Source organism: Macaca fascicularis, chromosome 12 (assembly GCF_037993035.2).
Source record: "Macaca fascicularis isolate 582-1 chromosome 12, T2T-MFA8v1.1".
In the NCBI taxonomy this organism is placed as follows: Eukaryota; Metazoa; Chordata; class Mammalia; order Primates; family Cercopithecidae; genus Macaca; species Macaca fascicularis.
The window spans coordinates 68,590,186-68,613,782 of NC_088386.1; the positions used below are offsets into that span (position 1 = coordinate 68,590,186).

General features: G+C 39.9%; 1 protein-coding gene and 1 long non-coding RNA gene across 5 annotated transcripts in view; one reads left to right on the plus strand and one right to left on the minus strand.

Moving 5' to 3' along the window:
* Positions 1-132: 132 nt before the first annotated feature.
* LOC123567913 (uncharacterized) lies at positions 133-22,185 on the minus strand. Its single transcript, XR_006691071.2, has 3 exons — positions 22,125-22,185; positions 21,772-21,858; positions 133-371 (listed from the first exon to the last, which is right to left on the minus strand). It is a non-coding gene; the product is annotated as an uncharacterized lncRNA (long non-coding RNA).
* The window catches only part of MAP3K20 (mitogen-activated protein kinase kinase kinase 20), a 193,658-nt gene continuing 190,684 nt past the window's right edge, over positions 20,624-23,597 (plus strand). For 3 of the 4 annotated variants that reach the window (XM_005573500.5, XM_074009468.1, XM_005573503.4), the window contains exon 1: positions 20,780-20,946. The gene's annotated coding sequence lies outside the window, so the exon portion shown is untranslated. Of the gene's footprint in view, positions 20,760-20,779; positions 20,947-23,597 lie in introns of those variants that run through there. The other variant, XM_065525653.2, reaches the window with a different exon arrangement.

The following is a 23,597-nucleotide window of genomic DNA, read 5'->3' on the forward strand; positions in this document are numbered from 1 at the left end:
TGGGGAACACGTTCTGCACTAGCCAAGGTGTGGAAACTTCAGAAGAATAAAGAGGTTGTTCAGGGTTATCAGTGAGTTTATCAGTTGCTGTGTGTATTAGGGTTATCCAGATAAATAGAACCAACAATGAGCTTTAAGGGAGATTTATTATAGGGGATTGGCTTACGTGATTATGCAGACTGGCAAGTCCAAAATGCACTGTGTGGACTGACAGCCTGGAGACCCAGCAAAGCCGATGGTGCAGTTCCAGTCTGAAGGCCGGCAAGTGCAGACCCAGGAAGGCTGGTGGTGCAGATGAAGTCCAAAGGCAGAGTCTTCTGGAGCATTTCCTCTTGCTGAAGGAGGCCAGTCATTTTGTTCTATTCAGGTGCCTTTAATGGATTAGACGAGACCAATCTACGTTATGGAGAGCAGTCTGCTTTACCCACAGCTCACCAATTTAAATGTTAATCTCATCGAAAAACACCCTCCACCTTGACAAAATTAACCATCACACTGTATAATAAACCACTCTAAATTGTAGTGACTTAAAACCACAAGCTTTAAATCAACAACCATGAACCATGAGTTGATGGGTCAACTGGACAGTTCCACCGTCTGAGCCAGACTTAGCAGATCAGGGCTGGACTCAGGCATGTATCTGTGGTCAGCTGGTCTAGGATGGCCTCAGAAGGAATGGCTTGTCTCTGTTCCATATAGTCTCTCACTCTCCAACCAGCTATCCTGGGTTTCATCACTTGTTGGCTGGGAAGGGTTCCCAGGAAGCAAGAGGATAAACAAGAGCTCTGGAGGCCCAGGTTCAGAACTGGTGCTCCAAGAGGACACTACGACTTCTGCAGCACTTTGCTGACCAAAGTGGTCAAGAGGATCTCAAAGAGTAGAGAAAGAATTCTGTATCTTGATATCTGGCACTACCAAGTCATATCATCAAAGTTGTGAATATATGGAGGGGAAAACTGTTGCCATTTTCACAAACCATCTACTAGAGTGAGGGTAGCACATAATGGGAGTGGCTGGAAGGTCCACTGCTCTTGTTTGAGGAGAGTTTTTCAGGCGTGGTGCAGCCAGCTGTTGAAAGCGCTTCTCCAGGGTGACTCTATTGGCTCTTGGGGAAGCAGCAGGACTAGCAGAAAGATAGCCAGCTTGAAGATCAGGCAGACCTGGGTTTGACTCAATCAGGGCCACCTCCAGTATAGACAGCAACTTTGTGTGTATTAGGCAAGAGTCAACCCTTGTCTCCACTGGCATTGCCTCACAGAGAGCTCCTCCTCAACCAGGCTTCGTGTTGTGTGCGTCATGGCCTACACTGTTGTAATGTGATAGCCCCCAGCTGTGAACTTTGCTGTTTTACCTCTTTGAGCTTCATTATCTACATCTGCCAATGGGAATGACAACGTCTGCCTCACAAAAGCTGGGGGGAGTCCTAAATGAGTGAAGGCGTAGAAAGTGTCTGGCATACTGAGTGCTTGGTGCTCAAGAAATATTAGTGCCTTTCCTGCCTCTCTGCTATAATGAGAGGCCACAGAAAGAGGTGCTTTAGAACATTCAAGGATGCCTCAGAGTCTTCAGCCAAACCAAATATGAAAGGATGGAAAAGGAGAGAAAGTTATGTGGTGGCTTTAAGTCATTGAAATTGACTTGGGCTAGAGGGGCAGTTTAGGAGTTCTATCAGATGTCTGTCCTTTGTATTTCAAACTTGGGTTACACCAGTTTTGCAAAGTTTTTGCTGCAATAATTGTACCAAGATACCATATTTTTGTATAGGCGCAACTGAAAAGTTATTTGCAGCAGAATAGAAAACATTTCAAATTACTGAATAAAAGAAAGGAGAAGTGAAAATAGAATAAAAGACTCATGCTCCTTAACAACAGATAAAATATTCACATATGAAAGAGTAGACCAGAAACTAAGCCAAAATCTAACACAACTCATACAGACATAGATCACGCCAGAAATTAGATTTTAGCCTAACCTGGGTTTGCATTTACATGCTCAGTCTATCTTGCCTAGAAACAATTATGCCTTGTTACGAGATGCCTCCTAAGAAAGTAGCTCTTCATTAGCAGTCCTAATCTTCCCCCACCTAGTACTCAGAAGCCATTATAAAAATCCATTTATATTTCTGGCTTCAGAAATTAAATTGTAGGTATAAGCCAAAGTGTACATTAAATTAGGGATTATTGTTTGTGGCACTCTATGTGAGCCAGGTGATGCTGGGCCATTTTAATTAAGAATTCGTTTTCAATAACAACACAAGCAAATGAATAACATTAAGTCAATATTGAAACAGTCATGGGTGGAGGGGATTATGGGAATAACTGTGATACTCAGTTGTATTATAGGCTTATTGTGTAGAGTTCATTTATGCATTAGAAAAAAACATCTTTGCAGCAACTGAATAAAGTCTGTAGCACGGGGCATGGAAATCTTTTGAGCACGATGAGATGGTTGCTAGGGGAAAAAGAGAGGAAGTCCTGCACTTGTTTCTTAAATTAGAAGAAAAGCAAGGTCACTAAGGAACACAGAGTTTTAAGTACAAAGTTTTCTGAATGTTGACTTTGGAAGAGAATTTTCTGGGCTATTTACTGGTTCAGTAATCAATGCTTTTTGTCTGCCAGTTCTTTTGCCATTTATTGAGCACCCACTATGTGCCAGTTACATACACAAAGCATTTTATTCTAAATACCTAAGAAATGAAAAGTTTCACTATTTACTGATGAAGAAACACTAAGAGAAATGAAATGTCTTGCCCGAGGTCACATACTTGGATTATGAAAGAGGTTGGGATCTCAAACAAAGCACATCTGATTCCAAGGCATATGTTGTTAACTATGAGGCTCACTGTCTGCCTAGCTTCTCGTCCCCAAGAGAACTGATTATTCAGGCTTTTGATGCTGCAAAATAAAAATAACAGATAGGAGTTCAAGAACCAAAGCATGAGATTAATTTTTCAAAATATAGTAAGTGAGGTTTTAGGAAAGTGATTTGGAGTATTTGTTTCTAAAGTTTTATCTTTAAAATAAAAGTATTTATGTATGTATATGAATCCCTTCATAAATATCCCACAAATCATATATAAGCCATGTATCAGTTATGGAAAGACTTTACTCAGGAAATAACAGTTATTTGTATTCACCATAAGGAATTCACTCACATACAAGAAGGAGCTTCAGTTGTATTTGAAATGGTTTATCTCTTAAAATACACGACTGGCCCATATATGTTTTCATATTATTCTCTGTACTTTATTTCATTAGAAATTGACTCCACTGAAATCAAAGCATTCTTGAACTCTGTGTATTTACTGAATATTTTGAAGAAAACATAGGCAAGGGGGTTTCATTATAGAACCCAAGAGTATTTCATTTTAACAAGTCCTCATTGGATGTATGTCTGGAACTCTTTCTCCTCTGCTGCCAGTCATATGGTCTCCTTTTTCTATTCCCAATTCTCTCCACCCTCTCTAGTTTGCAGATCATTCTTGGGGACCCTAGGTCATGTTTTCTTTTTTATGCAGACCACTTTAATCTTCTCATAGCTTCTGACTCCAAACTTGAAAATCTCTAATTGGGCTGAGGATGAAGGTATTGTTTGCACTGAGCAAACAGAAGACTCTCCTATTACCAAGGTCCCTTATCTTTAGAATGGTGCTATCAAAGAAAAAAATAGGAACCACAAAAACTGTTATGATAAAAAATAGATTAAATAATCTTATTTAAAACCATAACTGGGCCTGGCACAGTGGCTGGTGACTGTAATCCCAGCACTTTGGGAGGATGAGGAGGAAGGATTGCTTAAGACCAGGACTTTGAGACCAGCCTGGGCAACATAGGGAGACCCTATCTCTACAAAAAATTTAAAAATTAGCTGCGCCTGATGGCAAGCACCTACAGTCCTAGCTACTTGGGAGGTTGAGGTGGGAAGATTGCTTGAGCCCAGGAGTTTGAAGTTACAGCAAGCTATGACCTTACCACTGCACTCCAGCCTGGGTGACAGAGTGACACCCTGCCTCAGAAAAACAAACAAAATAAAAATAAATATATATAAAAATAAAACCAAACTGGTGAAAGCTCCTTCTGCCTCCTCAGGATGAATGTCATAATTCACATCAGGAGCAGTAAATATGTTTCCTGTTTAGGTTGGTGCAAAAGTAATTGTGGGTTTTGCCATTGCACCAACCTAATTCATTTCAGAGCCTGGTAGAAGAGAAAAAGAAAGGAAAACCAAAACTTCCAAGCCTCCTCTAGCTCTGCTGTATCCAAGCACACTTTCAGCAGAGGATCCATTCATGGAAATAGGAGCCTAATAAGTCATCGCCATTCCACCTGGAGACAAATTCACAGCATACACGTTAAAATGACTCTTCCTTTCTCTTCAAATCCTCTAAGTTGTAATAACCTTAGGGGATAGTTTTTTCCCCAGCTACGTAAAAAAAATATATACACACACACACACACACACACACACACACACATACATACATACAACCTCTAAGGATACACACACACACACACACACATATATCTATATATAATTTTTAAATTTCATTTTATTTTTTATTTTTTGAGACGGAGTTTTGCTCTTATTGCCCAGTCTGGAGTGCAATGACATGATCTCGGCTCACCACAGTCTCCGCCTCCCAGGTTCCAGCGATTCTCCTGCCTCAGCCTCCCTAGTAGCTGGGATTACAGGTGCGTGCCACTAGGCCCAGCTAATTTATATATATATATAAATTATATATATTTAATATATATAAATTATATATAATATATAAATTATATATTTAATATATAATACATAAAATATATAATATATGTAAATTATATAATTAACATATGTAAATTACATATGTTTGATATATGTAAATTACATGTTTGATATATGTAAATCATATATATTTAATATATGTAAATTATATATTAAGTATATATAAATTATATATAATTTTTATATATTAGTTATATATAGTTTTTATATATTAAGTATACATAAATATACTTAATTATATATACTTAATATATAATTTATATATAAATTAAATATATAAATTATATATTATATGTAAATTATATGTGTATATATGTAAATTATATGTATAAATTATATAATTTTAATATATATAATTTATATATATTTTTTAGTAGGAATGGGGTTTCACCACGTTTCCCAGGCTGGTTTCGAACTCCTGACCTCAAGTGATCCACCTATCTCGGCTTCCCAAAATGCTAGGGTTACAGGCATGAGACACCATGCTTGGCCTGATTTTTACCTTCTTGATAACTGATCATTTCTTTAAGACCTCGCAAGCATTGGCAACTTTTTTGTGTGTGTGTGCTTTAAGTTCTAGGGTACATGTGCACAACGTGCAGGTTTGTTACATATGTATACATGTGCCATGTTGGTGTGCTGCACCCATTAACTGATCATTTACATTAGGTATATCTCCTAATGCTATCCCTTCCCCCTCCCCTCACACCACAACAGGCCCCGGTGTGTGATGTTCCCCTTCCTGTGTCCAAGTGTTCTCATTGTTCAATTCCATCTATGAGTGAGAACATGTGGTGTTTGGTTTTCTGTCCTTGTGATAGTTTGCTGAGAATGATAGTTTCCAGCTTCATCCATGTCCCTACAAAGCACATGAACTCATCCTTTTTTATGGCTGCATAGTATTCCATGGTGCATATGTGCCACACTTTCTTAATCCAGTCTATCATTGTTGGACATTTGGGTTGGTTCCAAGTCTTTGCTATTATGAATAGTGCCACAATAAACATACATGTGCATGTGTCTTTACAGCAGCATGATTTATAATCCTTTGGATATATACCCAGTAATGGGATGGCTGGGTCAAATGGTATTTCTAGTTCTAGATCCCTGAGGAATCGCCACACTGTCTTCCACAATGGTTGAACTCGTTTACAGTCCCACCAACAGTGTAAAAGTGTTTCTATTTCTCCACATCCTCTCCAACACCTGTTGTTTCTTGACTTTTTAACGATTGCCATTCTAACTGGTGTGAGATGGTATCTCATTGTGGTTTTGATTTGCATTTATCTGATGGTCAGTGATGATGAGCATTTTTTCATGTGTCTGTTGGCTGTATGAATGTCTACTTTTGAGAAGTGTCTGTTCATATCCTTCTCCCACTTGTTGTTGGGGTTGTTTTTTTCTTGTAAATTTGTTTGAGTTCTTTGTAGATTCTGGATATTAGCCCTTTGTCAGATGAGTAGATTGCAAAAATTTTCTCCCATTCTGTAGGTTGCCTGTTCACTCTGATGGTAGTTTCTTTTGCTGTGCAGAAGCTCTTTAGTTTAATTAGATCCCATTTGTCAATTTTGGCTTTTGTTACCATTGCTTCTGGTGTTTTAGACATGAAGTCATTGCCCATGCCTATGTCCTGAATGATACTGCCTAGGTTTTCTTCTAGGGTTTTCATGGTTTTAGGTCTAACATTTAAGTCTTTAATCCATCTTGAATTAATTTTTGTATAAGGAGTAAGGAAGGGAGCCAGTTTCAGCTTTCTGCATATGGCTAGCCAGTTTTCCCAGCACCATTTGTTAAATAGGGAATCCTTTCCCCATTTCTTGTTTTTGTCAGGTTTGTCAAAGATCAGATAGTTGTAGATGTGTGGTATTATTTCTGAGGGCTCTATTCTGTTCCATTGGTCTATATCTCTGTTTTGGTGAAAAGATCAACAAAATTGATAGACCACTACAAGACTAATAAAGAAGAAAAGAGAGAAGAATCAAATAGACACAATAAAAAATGATAAACGGGATGTCACCACTGATCCCACAGAAATACAAACTACCATGAGAGAATACTATAAATACCTCTATGCAAATAAACTAGAAAATCTAGAAGAAGTGGATAAATTCCTCAACACAGACACCCTCCCAAGACTAATCCAGGAAGAAGCTGAATCTCTGGATAGACTAATAACAGGTTCTGAAATTCAGGCAATAATTAATAGCCTACCAACCAAAAAAAGTCCAGGACCAGACGGATTCACGGCCGAATTCTACCAGAGGTACGAGGAGGAGTTGGTACCATTCCTTCTGAAGCTATTCGAATCAATAGAAAAAGAGGGAATCTTCCCTAACTTATTTTATGAGGCCGGCATCATCCTGATACCAAAGGCTGGCAGAGACACAACAAAAAAAGAGAATTTTAGACCAGGGATATCCTGATGAACATCGATGCAAAAATCCTCAATAAAATACTAGCAAACCGAATCCAGCAACATATCAAAAAGCTTATCCACCATGATCAAGTGGGCTTCATCCCTGGGATGCAAGGCTGGCTCAATGTTTGCAAATCAATAAACGTAATCCAGCATATAAACAGAACCAATGACAAAAACCACATGATTATCTCAATAGATGCAGAAAAGGCCTTTGACAAAATTCAACAGCGCTTCATGCTAAAAACTCTCAATAAATTCGGTATCGATGGGATGTATCTCAAAATAATAAGAGCTATTTATGACAAACCCACAGCCAATATCACACCAAATGGGCAAAAACTGGAAGCATTCCCTTTGAAAACTGGCACAAGACAGGGATGCCCTCTCTCACCACTCCTATTCAACATAGTGTTGAAAGTTCTGGCCAGGGTAATCAGGCAGGAGAAAGAAATAAAGGGTATTCAATTAGGAAAAGAGGAAGTCAAATTGTCCCTGTTTGCAGATGACATGATTGTATATCTAGAAAACCCCATTGTCTCAGCCCAAAATCTCCTTAAGGTGATAAGCAACTTCAGCAATGTCTCAGGATACAAAAATCGATGTGCAAAAATCACAAGCATTCTTATACACCAATAACAGACAGACAGAGAGCCAAATCATGAGTGAACTCCCATTCACAATTACTTCAAAGAGAATAAAATACCCAGGAATCCAACTTAAAAGGGATGTGAAGGACCTTTTCAAGGAGAACTATAAGCCACTGCTCAACGAAATAAAAGGATACAAACAAATGGAAGAACATTCCATGCTCATGGATAGGAAGAATCAATATCATGAAAATGGCCATACTGCCCAAGGTAATTTACAGATTCAATGCCATCCCCATCAAGCTACCAATGACTTTCTTCACAGAATTGGAAAAATCTACTTTAAAGTTAATATGGAACCAAAAAAGAGCCTGCATTGCCAAGTCAATCTTAAGCCAAAAGAACAAAGCTGGAGGCAAAAATTTTCATTTAAATACTGAGCAACATACTTTTCCTGCCACTTTAAAAAATCACCTCCAATATCATCTCTCACATTTTTCATTAGCCATATGGGTTATAACTTCATGAAATAAGACAGAAAAAGTGCAAGGCATGCTGGCACTGACTCAACCACACAGGCTGAGCCAATTATGAATATATTACCCTACAGTAAGCCTGCTGGTCAACTTGTCCCATCATGTACTAAAGATTCTCATTGAGTTTTCCTATTCAGGAAAGCACCCTATGGCTAAAAAATCTACTTTACCATAGTGGAGATAATCCATGCCAGCTAACTAAAATAACCAACATAATTCTTCATTCTTACATGTAAACAATAACAAACAATCACCAGAGATGTCTGAGAAAACGAGTACCATACAAATAAAAAAACAAAGATGGTGTTCCTATGCTACACCATCTTCAGAGTCCTAATCTTTGAGTTTTAGACACTTCAAAGTCCTAATTAGCATTTATCCCAAGGGATTCATCAAGCTATCAAGTTCTCTTGTACTAAGACTACTCAAGGTCCACCCTGATTTGTCTATGAATCTGGGGAAGGGTGACAGCTCGAATTTGGTCTCCATCTATATACACATTTACAGATAAGGTGAGTGAGGAGCTGAAGGGCCCAGGGCTTTAAGAATACCTATGAACTTTGTTCTATAACAAGATGTCGACCCTGAAACTTGTACTGTCCAGGTCCATCAGGATCTGAATCATCTAAAGATATGTCTAAGACAACTTCCTCCAGTGACTGGAGATGTTGCTCATCGCTATTAAGCTGTGTCATCTGACACACTGAAACTTCGTAGAGGGGTTTATGTAACTAATTTGCATGGTAAAATAATCCAGATAAACTGGTTGTCAAGACAGATGGAGGCTGGCTAAGCGAGGCTGAATTTTGATTACTCAACTGAAATAATTCAGTATAATTTTGTATATCTGACTTATAATTATTTTGAAATGTTTACCACAGTGGGGTGGGAAGGTTTGCTCTATATTAACAAAGTGAAAACTTAGGCAATTATCCAGTTATTTCAATACTTTTATTTTTTCCCTGCCATCTGCTAGTAAAAAGAATTTTGATTAAAATACTTAAATAGTTGAGGCAAAAATGTGCTTGTATGCGTGTGTGTGTGTGAAGGGTTTACAGTTACATGAACATACAGATAAATAAATAGCCCTGCTTTCCACTTCTTTCTGACAGAACTTTTTTTCCATTAAAGTACTCCTGTGATAGTCAGCTTGGGCTGCCATAACCAAATACTACCTACCTACCTACTACTTCCTACCATGTACCTACCTGTGTTCAATTTTCTCTCTCCACTAGGAAAACAACAACAGCAACAACTTTATCATTATCATAGACTAAGGCCATTTCTAAAGAAGTTGAAAGTGGGGAGAATTATCATAAAACATGATTGGTAATGAAAAGACTGTTATGTGTCAGGAGGATGAATTAGTGAGAATAGATTCTAGTCAAGTGTCTTTCTCGAGAATCAACTCTCACGGAACCTCCAAAATGTATATAAGATGAATTACCGCGGATGGAAAATTAAACTAATAAATAACCCAATTAATGTTTTCAACAAAAGTTCCACTCTTTAAGACTTCAAAAACAATTTTAAAAAGTGAAAAAGAGACTGGGTACGGTGGCCTGTAATCCCAGCACTTTGGAAGACTGAGGCAGGTGGATCACTTGAGGCCAGGAGTTTGAGACCTACATGGCCAACATGGCAAAACCCTGTCTCTGCTAAAAATACAAAAATTAGCCGAGTGTAGTGATGCGTGCCTGTAATCCCAGCTACTCAAGAGGCTAAGGAACAAGAATCACTTGAACCCAGGAGGCTGAGGTTGCAGTGAGCTGAGATGGTGCCACTGCACTCCAGCCTGCATGAGTGCAGTCTGAGACTCAGACCCTGTCTCAAACAAACAAACAAACAACAACAATAACAACAAAAAAAAGTGAAAAAGAGTTTTCCATAGGAATACAAATTTTATTTAGTTTTATTATGTCTCATCTTTTCTTAAAGTTCTACTGTGGAATTATTTAACAATCTTAGATGTAATATTGTATGCTATATAGTTAGGAACATTCTAAACTACAGACATTTTGTTACTCAATTCCTTGATTCAGAACTCAATTGCATTGACAGCAAAAAAAAAGAGACATTTACCAAAAGTTCAACACGGAAAATCATCTGGAAATCCAGCTTTTATTTCTCAGTGAAAACAATATATATGTTTGCCTTTACTATGTTTCAACAAAAATAATGCCATTTATATGCTTTTAAAACTTATGGGCCAGGCGCGGTGGCTCACGCCTGTAATCCCAGCACTTTGGGAGGCCGAGGCGGGCGGATCACAAGGTCAGGAGATCGAGACCATCCTGGCTAACACGGTGAAACCCCGTCTCTACTAAAAATACAAAAAAAAAATTAGCTGGGCGAGGTGGCGGGCGCCTGTAGTCCCAGCTACTCGGGAGACTGAGGCAGGAGAATGGTGTGAACCTGGGAAGCGGAGCTTGCAGTGAGCTCAGATCGTGCCACTGCACTCCAGCCTGGGCGACAGAGCGAGACTCCGTCTCAAAAAAAAACAAAAAACAAAAAACAAAACAAACAAACAAACAAAAAAACCTTATGAAATACTTTTACATAAATTGTCTCATCTGAACTTGTCAACAACACTGTGAGATGGATAGGAAAGCTGTGAGGGACAATTCACAGCAGGGGAAGCTGAGTTTGAGAGGTTAGATTCATTTCTCAAGGTGAAAAAGAAAAGATTACCATGGGGCCATATCCAGAGAACACTGTAGACTAAAAGGAACAAAGATTGAAAGAAAAGAAAATATTTCCTGGAAATATTACATAGAAACCTGAAGACTAATCTCACATAATTATTTAGAACTGTAATACGTGAATGAAAGAATTGCAACAAGTGGCTTGTGGGAAAGCTATCCTACTGAGAACGTAAACTGGCACTACACAAGTTTTGATAAGGAGGAAGGTGTGTGACCCAGGCAAAAAAAAAAAGGCTCAGGAAACCTCATTCTCTGATTTGAAGGTGACATGTCTAATTCTATTGTAAAAGCAATGTCACCCCAGAGTCTGTAGAAGTCAAGGAGTCGGTGAGCAGATATATTTAAATATGTAGACCCAATCCAGGTGCAGTGGCTCATGCCTATAATCCCATCACTTTGGGAGGCTGAGGCAGGAGCATTGCTTGAACCCAGGAGTTCAAGACCAGCCTCGGCAACATGGCAAGACCCCATCCCTACAAATAATTTAAGAATTAGCCAGGTGTGGTGGTGCATGCCTGTGGTCCTAGCTATTCAGATGGCTGCAGCAGGAGAATCACTTGAACCCAGGAGGTCAAGGCTACAGTGAATGGTGTTTGTGCCTGTGCCACTGCACTCCAGCCTAAGCAACAGAGCAAGTCCCTGACTCAAAAAATAATTTTTTTTATATATATATGTATAAAATGCATGCACACACTTCCCTATTTTATATATGTAAATATATAAATATCAAATGTATTTTATATAAGTATATAAAACATATTTATATCAATTGTATATATTACCTTTACTTATTTATAAAAAAGATCTAGAATCTATTTCTTTTTAGAACATTGATACTATGCATAAAAAGTTATGGTTATAAAATAAATTTTTTAATGTACAGCATTTCTTAAATCAGCGGAAGAATATCCACTGAGGAAAAAAGTCTTAATTTCCTTTTATAAATAGCTGTGGATTAGAGCACTACAACAATAGTTCTAACTCTGCTATTGCTGTGCATTTGAAGCCAAGATGATGACTGTATTGAAAGAGAGGGAAGAAAAAATCAATAGATTATGGCTTCAATGGAGCTCACAACAGTGCTGATTAGAGAACACAAATGGATTGCATAATAGTAAAATAACCATAAACTGGGTATGGATTTAAGCCTATGTTAAGGCCATTCTTAACTGCATTGTGTCTTTAGAAAACATGCATTGAAAATTATAACAGCAAATTAAATCTATTCGACCGCAAAATTTAATACATAAAAAATAGCATTTATTAATGATCTGGAAGAAGGAGTAAATAGCATGTTAATGAAATTTGCAGATGCTGCTAAATTGGAAGGTGTTACAAACAACAATGCAGATGGGGGCTTAATACAAATGGACCTTGAAAAGTTAAGGAAGAACCAACAGTGACAAAAAAGAAAAGAAAAGAAAAAAGAAAGGTCGAACTTATAAAAATATCAGTTAGAAAAATTTCAACATGAGAAAGAATAATACAAAAGAAATGTGGCCAGAAAAGTGACTTTGAAATTTGACCAGGATTTTGTGATTATAACAAGTTGTTAAATCCACATCTGGGAGGTCCTAACCCAGATCCTGGGAAGTAGTAGTCATTCTCTTACTTCCCACTCTTCCTCCAGGCAGTCCAGAGGAAGTATGTTGCTTAGTTGTAGACTTTTGGTAGCAAGAGAAATGAAGAAAACACAGATCAGGCACATCAGTTAAAAATGCATATAGAAAAGAAAGGGATTACTATGGGAGACAGATGATTACGTATTAGTATCATCTAATCAGGTATATAATGAAAAAGACCATGAGAAATCTACAGATATCTGAAAATTTTATATAAAAGACAGTTATGTCACTTGATTATTTATGAGTGATTGTTAAATGGATCTAATAGCTACCTTATAAAATATAATTCTTGCTTTTCCAGAAATCAACAGATAGAAGAGTTCTCCTGCTCTATTGCACATGCCTAAATTAAAGAAATTGGTGGTACAGCTGAATGACATATGGGGTTATACTGTTGGGTTTCTTAGAATGTCTGGAAGTTTGGGTCTGAGAATTTGGTTTATCCAGGAAAACAGCAAGATATGTCTAGGGGAAGCTCTGAGGACTGTAAGAAAGTAACAGTGTATCGGTAATGTTTACCAGCTCACCTAAGATATAGCCACCTGGGGATGAAAGTTCATCCCTGCTTATTGGATCTTTTAAAGCAGAAGCCTCAATATCAGAAACTTGACTAGGTTTCTAACACTTTATTTTTATGTAGTTATATTATGTATGCTTTTCTTTAGATTTCAGTAATTTTTTTTGAACACAGGCTGCCACCCAGCACTTGGGATGGAAGCAGGGTATTCTTGGTTGCCAGGTGTGACAAGGAGCATGAGAACTGATGTAGGCAGGTTCCAACGTGTAGGGGAAGATGTTGGGAGGGGGCAATGGTGGAAAAATTGAAGCTGGGCCCATGCACAAACTTTTTCCACCTGGGTATTCTCCTTCTTGAACACTTCTGTAGTGTTTGAGGATTTGTGTATAGGAAGATATTCTTTATAGTGGTCTGAGACTATTCTTGAATGATTAATTACAATAAACTAGTGAGAAATCATGCCTTTAAAACCTTGAAACTCTTGTATCATCTTATCTAAATGAGTACCAGCCCTTTGCTGCTACGCTATTTAGTTAGTAAATTGTTTTAATAAATTAGACCGAAAACTTTAAAATCTTTCAGAAAAACACTATTTGATGGCATGTACTAAGATATGGAAATACATGGAATTGCCTCTGATTTGTGCAAAGGTCTTGTGGTACATATTATAAAATATGCCACTTTTTTTCCAATTTTTAGCAATGGCTGCCCCCTTTGAGAAAGAATTATAGAGACTGACCAGGTGCTTCTTATTGCCCATTTCTTTATCAAAAACATCTAAAAGTATATTGATACACAGTACAATAAAAACAATGTGGGCTATAGACTCGGATAGATCAAGGCTTATCTATATCCTGACTTTACCACATATTAGCTATGTGATATTCAGCAAATTGCTTAGCATCTCTGACTCTTCAGTTCTTCTTTTATAGACTAAATAAATTAAATAAGAAATGTATTTGCAAAACTTCTGATAAAATGCTTAACACAGAATCATTGTTCATGTAGTATTAGTTTCCATACTTCTCTGCAAATGAACTCCCTGAGATAGTTAAATGTAGTTCCTTGAATCATAATTCAATTAGGAATTCACTTTCTTTTATTCATTTCTTTATTAAATAAATATTCACTGAGTGATTGCAAGCAATGTTTATGTCAGTTGAGGTGGATTTGCACAGACATGATAATATAGGTGGATCTTCCCTTTAAAGATCATGAAGAGAAGGAACAACAGCTTGTAAATAATCATAATATGGGGCAAAACCCAAAAGGTAAACAAAAGTATTCTAAGATTCCAAGGGGTGAAAGATTACTCCTTCTTTTTTTGAGGCAGGGTCTTGCTTTGTCACTCAGGCTGGAGTGCAGTGACTTGATCATGGCTCATTGTAGACCCAACCACCTGGTTTCCAGCGATCCTCCCACCTCAGCCACCCAAGTAGTTGGTACTACAGGTACATGCCACCATGCCTGGCTAATTTTTAAATATTTTGTGGAGGCGAGGTCTCAGTATGCCGCCCAGGCTTCTGAGCTCAAGTGCTCCTCCTGCCTTGGCCTCCCAAGATTACTTCTTAACAGATGATTGGAAAAGGCTTTCGAGAAAGGGAGCATTTTAGCTGGGCCTTGAAGACAGCAGAGGTGCTAGAAGAAAGTAATTAAAAGGAAAGCATGGAAATTGGAAAATGAATGATTCTATTTGTCATGAGGCCCATGGTGATGCGAGATAATGTTTGGGTTAAAAAAAGGAGGATTTGGGGTTATAACTTTGGGTTAGATAATGGAGGATTTTGAATGCATCCTAAAAAGCTTGGACTGACATATTAGGCAGTAAGGCATCAATAAAGTTTGTAAGCAAAGGTTTTTTAGTTTTGATAGGATTCTTCTACCTAATTTATTAGCTATTCCTTCTAAATTCATGTTAGTCCCTAATTAGATATGCATGCTTCCTAGGCCTTCATCTAAGTTGTTGAAATGTTCAACAGGGCAGGATAAAGAAGAGAGCCCAGTAACGTACCATTTAAACCCTGCTCCACCAGGGCACTGATCCATTCATCAGCATTTGTGGCTCAGTTTTCAATCTAACAGTGTATTGTGTTGTCATCAGTTAAAATTTCCCTCTGATTTCTAAAGCCATCCTGAGAAACACTGTCAAATGTTTCACTGAAATCAGATCCACACTGACCTCCTATGATACCAGTGGCAAAAACTAGAAACATCTTGATTTCAGTGAACCCATGCTGGGATTCAGTGAATCCCAGTGTTCATATCCAAAGTCATTACCAGCCCTTCACTTAATAATACCACTTAATAATAAATAACTCCAGGATTCTGCCAGAAAATTATATCAGTTGTTATGTCTTTGGGAAGAGGTATATGAATTTCTTGCAATAAAGTAGAGTTAAGGTTGAGTAGAAAGAACAGCAAGGCTCAGCCAGGCGTGGTGGTGCACACCTGTAATCCCAGCACTTTAGGAGGCTGAGGCAGGCGGATCATGAGGTCAGGAGTTTGAGACCAGACTGACCAACATGGTGAAGCCCTGTATCTACTAAAAATACAAAAATTAGCCCAGCATGGTGGCGTACACCTGTAATCCCAACTACTCAGGAGGCAGAGGCGGGATAATCATTTGAACATGGGAGGCAGAGGTTGCAGTGAGCCAAGATCGTGCCACAGAACTTCAGCCTGGGCAACTCAGTCTCAAAAAAAAAAAAAAAAAAAAAAAAAAAAGAAAGCAAGGCTCAGTGCTGAATGGATGTGAAAAACTCAAGTTATGATTCAGTCAAAGTTTAGATCTAGTATTTTAAAGAAAAGTAGCATGGCAAACAACCGTAAAGAGTGAGCAGTGACTGGACTCAAGACTCAGATATGTAGGACTTTATTATCCCACATGACTATCAGGCAGTATGGTCCCAAGGAAGAGACAGTCGTTTAAGGACTGGGCTGGCACCACATCTCAGATTTTCTAACATTTAGCAAAGTGCTGTCTTCCCTGCTTGATGCAGCTGCCCTCTTATGCTGCATCTTGAAGCAGAGAACACGGCAACCAACTCCCTTCAGACTCTAAAATAACAGTTCTCAAAATGTCTGGGAACCCTTTGGGGGATTTGCGAGGTCAGAACTCTTCATAAAAATATTGACACTCTCTCATGAGTATACAGTGGAATTTCCCAGAGGATACACGTAGTATGATATTGGAATAAATTCAGAAGCAGATATGAGAATCCAACTGTTGTCTACTAAGCCAAACATTAAAGAGATTTGCAAAAATGTAAAACAATGGCATTCTTTTAGTTTTTTAAAATTTGGGGCAATGGTCATTTTTCACTAAAATGTTATTTATGTTAACATAGGTAGGCTTATTGGCTTATTATTTTTAAGTGAATTATTTTTAACTTTTTTTTTTTTTTTGAGACAGAGTCTCGCTCTGTAGACAGGCTGGAGTGCAGTGGCGCCATCTCGGCTCACTGCAACCTCTGCCTCCCAGGTCCCGCTTCAAGCAATTCTCCTGCCTCAGCCTTCAGAGTAGCTGGGATTACAGGCGCGTGCCACCAGGCCCAGCTAATTTTTGTATTTTTAGTAGAGACGGGGTTTCACCATGTTGGCCAGGCTGGTCTCGAACTCCTGACCTTGTGATCCACCTGCCTCAGCTTCCCAAAGTGCTGGGATTACAACCGTGAGCCACCACGCCCAGCTTTAATTTCTAATAGAATAAATATTGATAGATATGACTCACTTAAAAGCTATTTGGTATCCTCAGTGACTTTTTAAGAGTGTAATGGAGTCCTGAGACCAAAAAGTTTGAGAACTGCTTGATCTGAAAAAACAAGCCTGAAGTCCACCTTTTGCTCCCTGAGGGAAGGCAAGTTGCCCAACCTTTCCAAGACTTTTTCTGGCTCCATAGCATGGAATGATGACTTAAACTACCTGCTAGGGTTATTGTGAAGACTAAATGGGGAGAGTCTGTGTAAAACTCTTAATTCAGTGCATGGTGTATGAATATTCAGTAAATATTAACCATCTGTTATTATTATTGCTTCTGCTATTACTATTACTACTACTATGAGGGCTATTACTCCCTCCTGGTGATGTCTTTACTCAGATACATAAAGAACTTATTCTTTGAACTTGATAATGCTTTCAGGCCATTGCACTTGTTCCCTTTGCCTGGAATATCTTTTCCTCCTCGTCATTTCTTCTTGTATCAACTTTGAGCTTCTTTGACTTGGAAGCCTTCATTGACCTCTCAAAACTCTGCTAGGTACCCTGCTGGAAGCCCCAATCTTTGCCCCTTTAAGAGCATACCACAGTGTAATTGCTTATGTCTTTGCTGGCTCTTCCATCGCACTCTGAAAACTCTGTGAGAGAAGGGACCATGCTTGTTCACTGCTATAATCATAAAGCTCAGCACAGTGCCTGGCAGTCGGTAAATGCTTGTTGAATACATCTTGTAAAAGTCTTCAATGTATCTTCTTGCCACACTGCTCCTTTCATGTCCCAGGGTGCCTAAATAAACTCGATATCCTGAATATTCTTGTAAATCTCTTTGATCCTCAAGTTAGATGTAAAAACTAAACTCAAACAATGATCTAGGCTTCATTTATAAGTTTAAGGTAATGGTTAAATGACTTACAGGATGTTCGATTACACACCTTATTTCCCTGGGATTCAGAGTTGTACAGGAGGTAAAGTCTTGGCCTTTGCATAAAAGTTGGGTAATTCTTAGCTATGATCTGGGCATAGACTATAAACAATTTAAGATGGAGAACTAACACGGCTAGAGAAAATGCCCTGGGTGCCAGCTTGCACCATAACTCTTACCACTATAAGAGGGGAGGATAAAGACTGCTTTCTTCCTTTTAGTTGCCATTCCTTCTGCCATTCATAGAATTTATGTCTGCACTTTTCTCATCCACTGATAGCTGGTGGCAGTTTCAGAATATCTATTGGAAGAGGGGCTTAGAGGAAACAGTCTCATTGAATAGGGAGGTAGGAAAGTTTTTCCTTAAGCTATATTTGTATTTTTCAACTTAGATTGCATGTTTCTTTTGGAGAATGTTCTTGGATATAAGAGGGTGCTAAGGACTTCCAAGCCACCCCACTGCTAAGAGTACATCTATTTTTAGTGTGGAAACATTTGAAGTAAACGAATAGACAGGTTTGATAAGAGAGGATTGACTAGATCTCTTTTATTATTGCTTTTCACACAGGTAAACCTCAACTCTGCCTGGTAAGCATTAACCAATTCAAAAAAGATTTGAAGTTCAAAAAAGCAGTCAGTGTTGAGAACACATACTAGACTATATTTATTAGGTCTGGGGCCCTAAAAGATCAGTATAATCAATAGGAAATAGGCAGCTTGACAAAAGAAAAACCAAACTTGAGGCAATCAGTTTATCATGCAATCATTATATATTTATTTCAGCTATGGACAATACATATGCCAATACCACAGAATAGAAGATGTGACCTCAAAGGGCTTGCAACCTATTTGGGAAGACAAGTAAATGTCTACTAGATTATCATTTAAGCATACTTCTGAGACTAATCTTTAGTGTTTCTTGTTCCTGCTGGTGATTCTCTTGGCCTAATTATGTGAGGAAAACAGAATGAAGGAAAAGGGATGGGAAGCAAGGGCAATGTGGCTAAAAATATTAATGCTTTTAAGCCATGTGCTCCAAATTTAAAGCAATACATTCATGGTTTTAAAGCTGGGACCTGTAACTAACTTCTAATTAGTCCCTCTTATTTTGTAGAGGAGGAAACTGTGGCCTATCCTGCAAAGCACTCTAGCTGATAACCGGTGGCTCTAAAATCAGAAGTCAGGTTCTCTGACTCTCAGTCTAGTGTCCTTTCCATCACAAACAAGTGCTTCTGAAGGTAAGGTAAAATGACTGGAGTCTTCCTACGCCTGGGGTCTATGCTAAAGAGTCTTAGTTTTTCCTTGAATGGATAGGATGGAATTATTTGAATTATTTTATTAGACCTGCATTACAAATTTTTTTAGCATGGCAATTTTCATCAATTCTAATTTCTCAGTTATCAAAATACAATTTATTAATGCTAAAATCTCCAGTCCTTATCAAAGGGCAAATTAATTTGAATACCAGACTAATAAATTGCTTTTTAACCTCTATTCACCCATCTCTCCGCTTTCGTATCTTTAACCTATCGAATGACTTACAAATTTTCTATTTCACTCTTGACCTCTTTTCTGAATTTCAGTTTCATATTTCAGTTGCTGCATCTCTACCTGTTTTTACTTCTATGACCTCAAACTCAACATGAAGCCAGCTTCCCTTTCACGTATTCCTATTCCTGTCAATGACACCATCATTCTTCCAGTCATCCAGGTCTGAAATCTTGGCATCACCTCTCCTCTTCTTCTCTTCTAAATCTTGCCGCTTCTCTTCTAAATCTTGTGGGTTACCAATTTCTGTGCCCTCTTGCTGAAATATTTAATATTTCTCTCAATTCCATTTCTTCTTGTTTTTTTTTTTTTTTTTTTTTTTTTTAAAGACAGAGTCTCACTCTCATCCAGGCTGGAGTGCAGTGATGCGATTGTGTTTCACTTCAGACTCGACTTCCCCAGCTCAAGCGATTCTCCCACCTCAGCCTCCCAAGTAGCTGGGACTATAGATGCGTGGCACCACACCGGGCTAAGTTTTTGATTTTTTTAGAGATGAGGTCTCACTATGTTACCCAGTCAGTTCTCAAGTGATCCCCTCAGCTTGATCTCCCAAAGTGCTGGGATTACAAGCACCACACCCAGCCCATTTCTTTTTTTTAATTCCATTTCCTACACCCTAACTCAGGTCCTCATGATCCCACAACCGGGTGGTGACAATATCTACCACTCATCCTGGTCCCATCCTAGCAACCCAAGCTACAACTACTGTGGACTACTCTCTCAAAATTACAGTTTAAACAAAAACACAAACACCCATTTCACCCCTTTGATTCTAATTTTTCACTGCTCCCCGGTGTCCATGGATAATAAAATTCAAATCCAAACTCCTGGATAATGTTGCCTATGCCTTGCCACCTCCTCGCACTTTTCCTTCACAAAACCATCCTCCCCAATCAGAAATTTCTTTTCTTCCCAACGCCCACCTCTACCTTTGGCTTAGGCCTGTAATGGACTCTGGTTCCTCATCTGAACTCTGCTCTGTTAAAGTTACCAACTACAGCAGCGGACCACGGCCCCTCCTCAAAATTCCAGAGGTACCTACTGATCTTTCTAGGGAGGCAGCCTTCAGACCTGTGTTCCCAGAAATCTCTACGTTTGTCCCTTTCCCAACTAGAGAATTAACTCTTGCAGGGCACAAAACAGCCTCTATTTCTTTGCGTCCCCCGCGCCTGTTTGTTGAAGACTGAGTTGAAGGAGTAGCAGGTGGTGTTAACTCGTCAAAAAGATGGTGGCCAGGGGGAACACCCCCACAGCTCTCCCCCGACAGCAGGGCAGGTGTGCCTGGGGGCCTCGGCGGGTGCCGGGGCGCGGGGCGGATGGTGCCCCCGGGCGCAGGCCAGGGAGGCCCAAGCGCCTTCCCCACGCCCCGCTCGCCCGCGCGTGTGAGGGGAGGGCTGCCCGGCCGTTCCGCGCCGGGAGGTAGGTGGTGCTGTTGCCGTGACTGTCTTCCTCATTGGCGCCGGGCAGAGAGGCGGAATGTTCAACTCCTGACTCCGGCGGAAGCGTGGGAGCCGCGCGGGCCGCTGTCGTTCCAACCCCCGCCGCCCTCGTCGCGCGCGGGGCCTCCGCGCCCCCGGCTGCTGCTCGCGCCCGGCCTGGGAGCCAGGTAGGGTCCAGGCTGGAGCCCGCGGAGGGCGGGGAGGGAGGGGGCGAGGCCCGCCGCGCTCGCGAGTCGTCCTCGCGTCTTGGGGCCGAGGTTCCGCCGGGGCCCGGGAGTCCAGGCGGCCTCTGGATGCTACTTGGGGCTCCTCTCCCTGACCCAGGACCCGCGCGGCGGCGGCGGCGGCCGGAGCGAGCATTCGCCGCGCCGGAGGAGTCCTCGCGGGACCTCGGCCGCGGCGCCGCCAAGTGCGGTTCGGGAAAGTTCGGGCCAGTCCCACGGAGAAGTTGGTGCCTGGAGGCGCGGGGCGCAGGCCGGAGCGGCTCGGGATTCCGCGGCCCTGGGCGTGCGGCACGGGCAGGGGCTCTGCAAACAGGAGAGCCGGCCAAGCAGCGGGTGGTTGGGGCACTGTCGGGAGGGGAACCGCGAGGCCCCCAAATCAGGGCAGGATGCAGGCCACTTCCCAGCACTCGCTGTGCGTGCGAGGAGGGACGACGAACTTCTGCTTTTCTAAGAACTCGGCCGCTAGCGGTGTTGCTTTCCATCCATTTTCTTTCATTCTGTTTTCCTCACGTAATTAGGCCATGCGAATAACCAGCAGGAACAATGAACACTAAAGATTAGTTTTACAAACATGCGTAAATGTATCCAGAGCCACCCAGAGCCGCCGCTCCCCGCCCTTCCTTCGCCGGGCTTGGGCAGCGTGGCGCGCCCGCCCTCTCGGGCTTCCCCCTTTCCTCCCACCGGAGCCCGGGTTGTCCCCTTTGGCGACCCTCAGGCAGCCGTCTTTTTGTGGGCTCCCAGACCTGCACCAGGCCGAGAAGTACTTACCCAGGCCGCCGCCTCGCCTGGCCTCGCTTGCCCATGACAGCTTTCAGAAAACTTTAATTCAGGACTGGCTAGATAACATCCGATTGCCTAAAAAAAATTTTTAAAAAGATTATCTCTGTTAGATCGCCGAAAATGTTAATGTTTCTGATGCGCTTTGAGATCGCGCATAAGCACTGTTTATGGGGAACTTAATTACTATTTTTGTTAGTTTCTGTAATAATGAAAGCAACACAATTTAGGGGCCCATTCCAAGTATAGTACAGTAAGCAGCTCATTAATAATGGTGTGTGAGAATCGTCTTACAGAGTGAATTTGAGGATATTTGAATTAAGATTGTTGAAAACAGTACCTACTTTAACCCCAAAGCTGTTTTAGGAGAGACTTCTTGTTTCCCTGACCTTCCTTGAAATTAACAGCTAGGATTTAGTGGATCCAAACCTCCAAACACGTTTAAAGACAAAAATAAACAAGTGATTCAAGGCTAATGTCCTCCTTGTAGTAGGCCTCTCTCCACAGTGAAATTTCACTTGTTTTTCAATTTTCAAAAAAAAAAAAAAAAAAAGTGATGGCTGCATTTTAATTATGTTTATGGTCATTTGCAGAGTCTTTGTTTTAAATTCCTGCTACTATAGTGAGAGATTTAGGAGACTGTAAATGAATACGAATTTAGTTTGGGAATAGAGAATTAAGATAAAAATAGTCTTTTGGACCCCTGCAATGTTTATTTTAATCTTTCACAATTTAATTCCTATAACTTTTTGAGATTATTTGGGGGAGTTTTTTAACTGCAAAATATTGTTGTTTAAATAAAAAAATTTAGTGATAATAATTCCAGAGTAAATGACCATGATGCAATTGCAAGGACTTTCTTGTCTAAAAAAGCAAATAAATGATTGATCTGTTTTTCTTATTCTTTTAGGGAATATATAAGGACACAGTAAAGAGAGGGAAAGAGAGAAAAATATCCAAATATTAAACATGCGGACTTGGATCTAAAAATGGATGGTCAAAGATCTTGGGAACTAAGGGGCCTTCTTGCCAAATAAGGAAACTTGGCAAGTTGCACTGTGTATTTTAACTTAGCACAAGAGTGAGTGTTATTGGCAATATATTGGCTCAGAGCCTATCAGGAATGAGCAGTGAAACTGACTTCGACAGGGCTACAAAATTATAAATAGGAGGTATGAGGGGTGTGGAGTGAATAATCCAGTCATCAGAGAAAACACTGAAGAAATTATAATGATGTTTCATGAAAAGAAGTCAGATGTAAGGTGAAGCTATTGGTGTGGAGTGAAAGCAAAATGGACAGTTTATTTTAGAAATTGGTAGATTCAGAAGAGATGAATCAATGTTTTTTGTTTGTTTGTTTGTTTGTTTTTCTTAAACTGGAAAAAGGTGTTGTAGGGATATAGTGCTTCTTGGAATAAGATAGCTCTATGTCTGTATCCTGAGACGTTGAAAATAAAAATGAATTTAGATCACTTGTTTTCCATTTTATTCTACCCAGGACAGATTGACAGGGTGAGTGTCTTGTCTATCTAAATGTAATATGAACAGTTAAGGCCCCTTTTGGTCTTACTGCAAGGAAGATTTAGGCTAGTCTTTTGGCAGCTATTAACTTTGCCTCAGTAGACACAAATAAGCAGAGTTCCAGCTGTGACCAGAAAATTGTACCTGGTAAGGTAAGAGGACTATGAATGCTAGAGCTTAGCTTGATTTGATGGATACATGGATGCTCTTATGTCAGACCCTCCTACGGAAAGCTGAAGCATCGATTACACCCTAATAGCTGTTAAGTAATCCCAGCACAGTAGAATCTGTGAGAA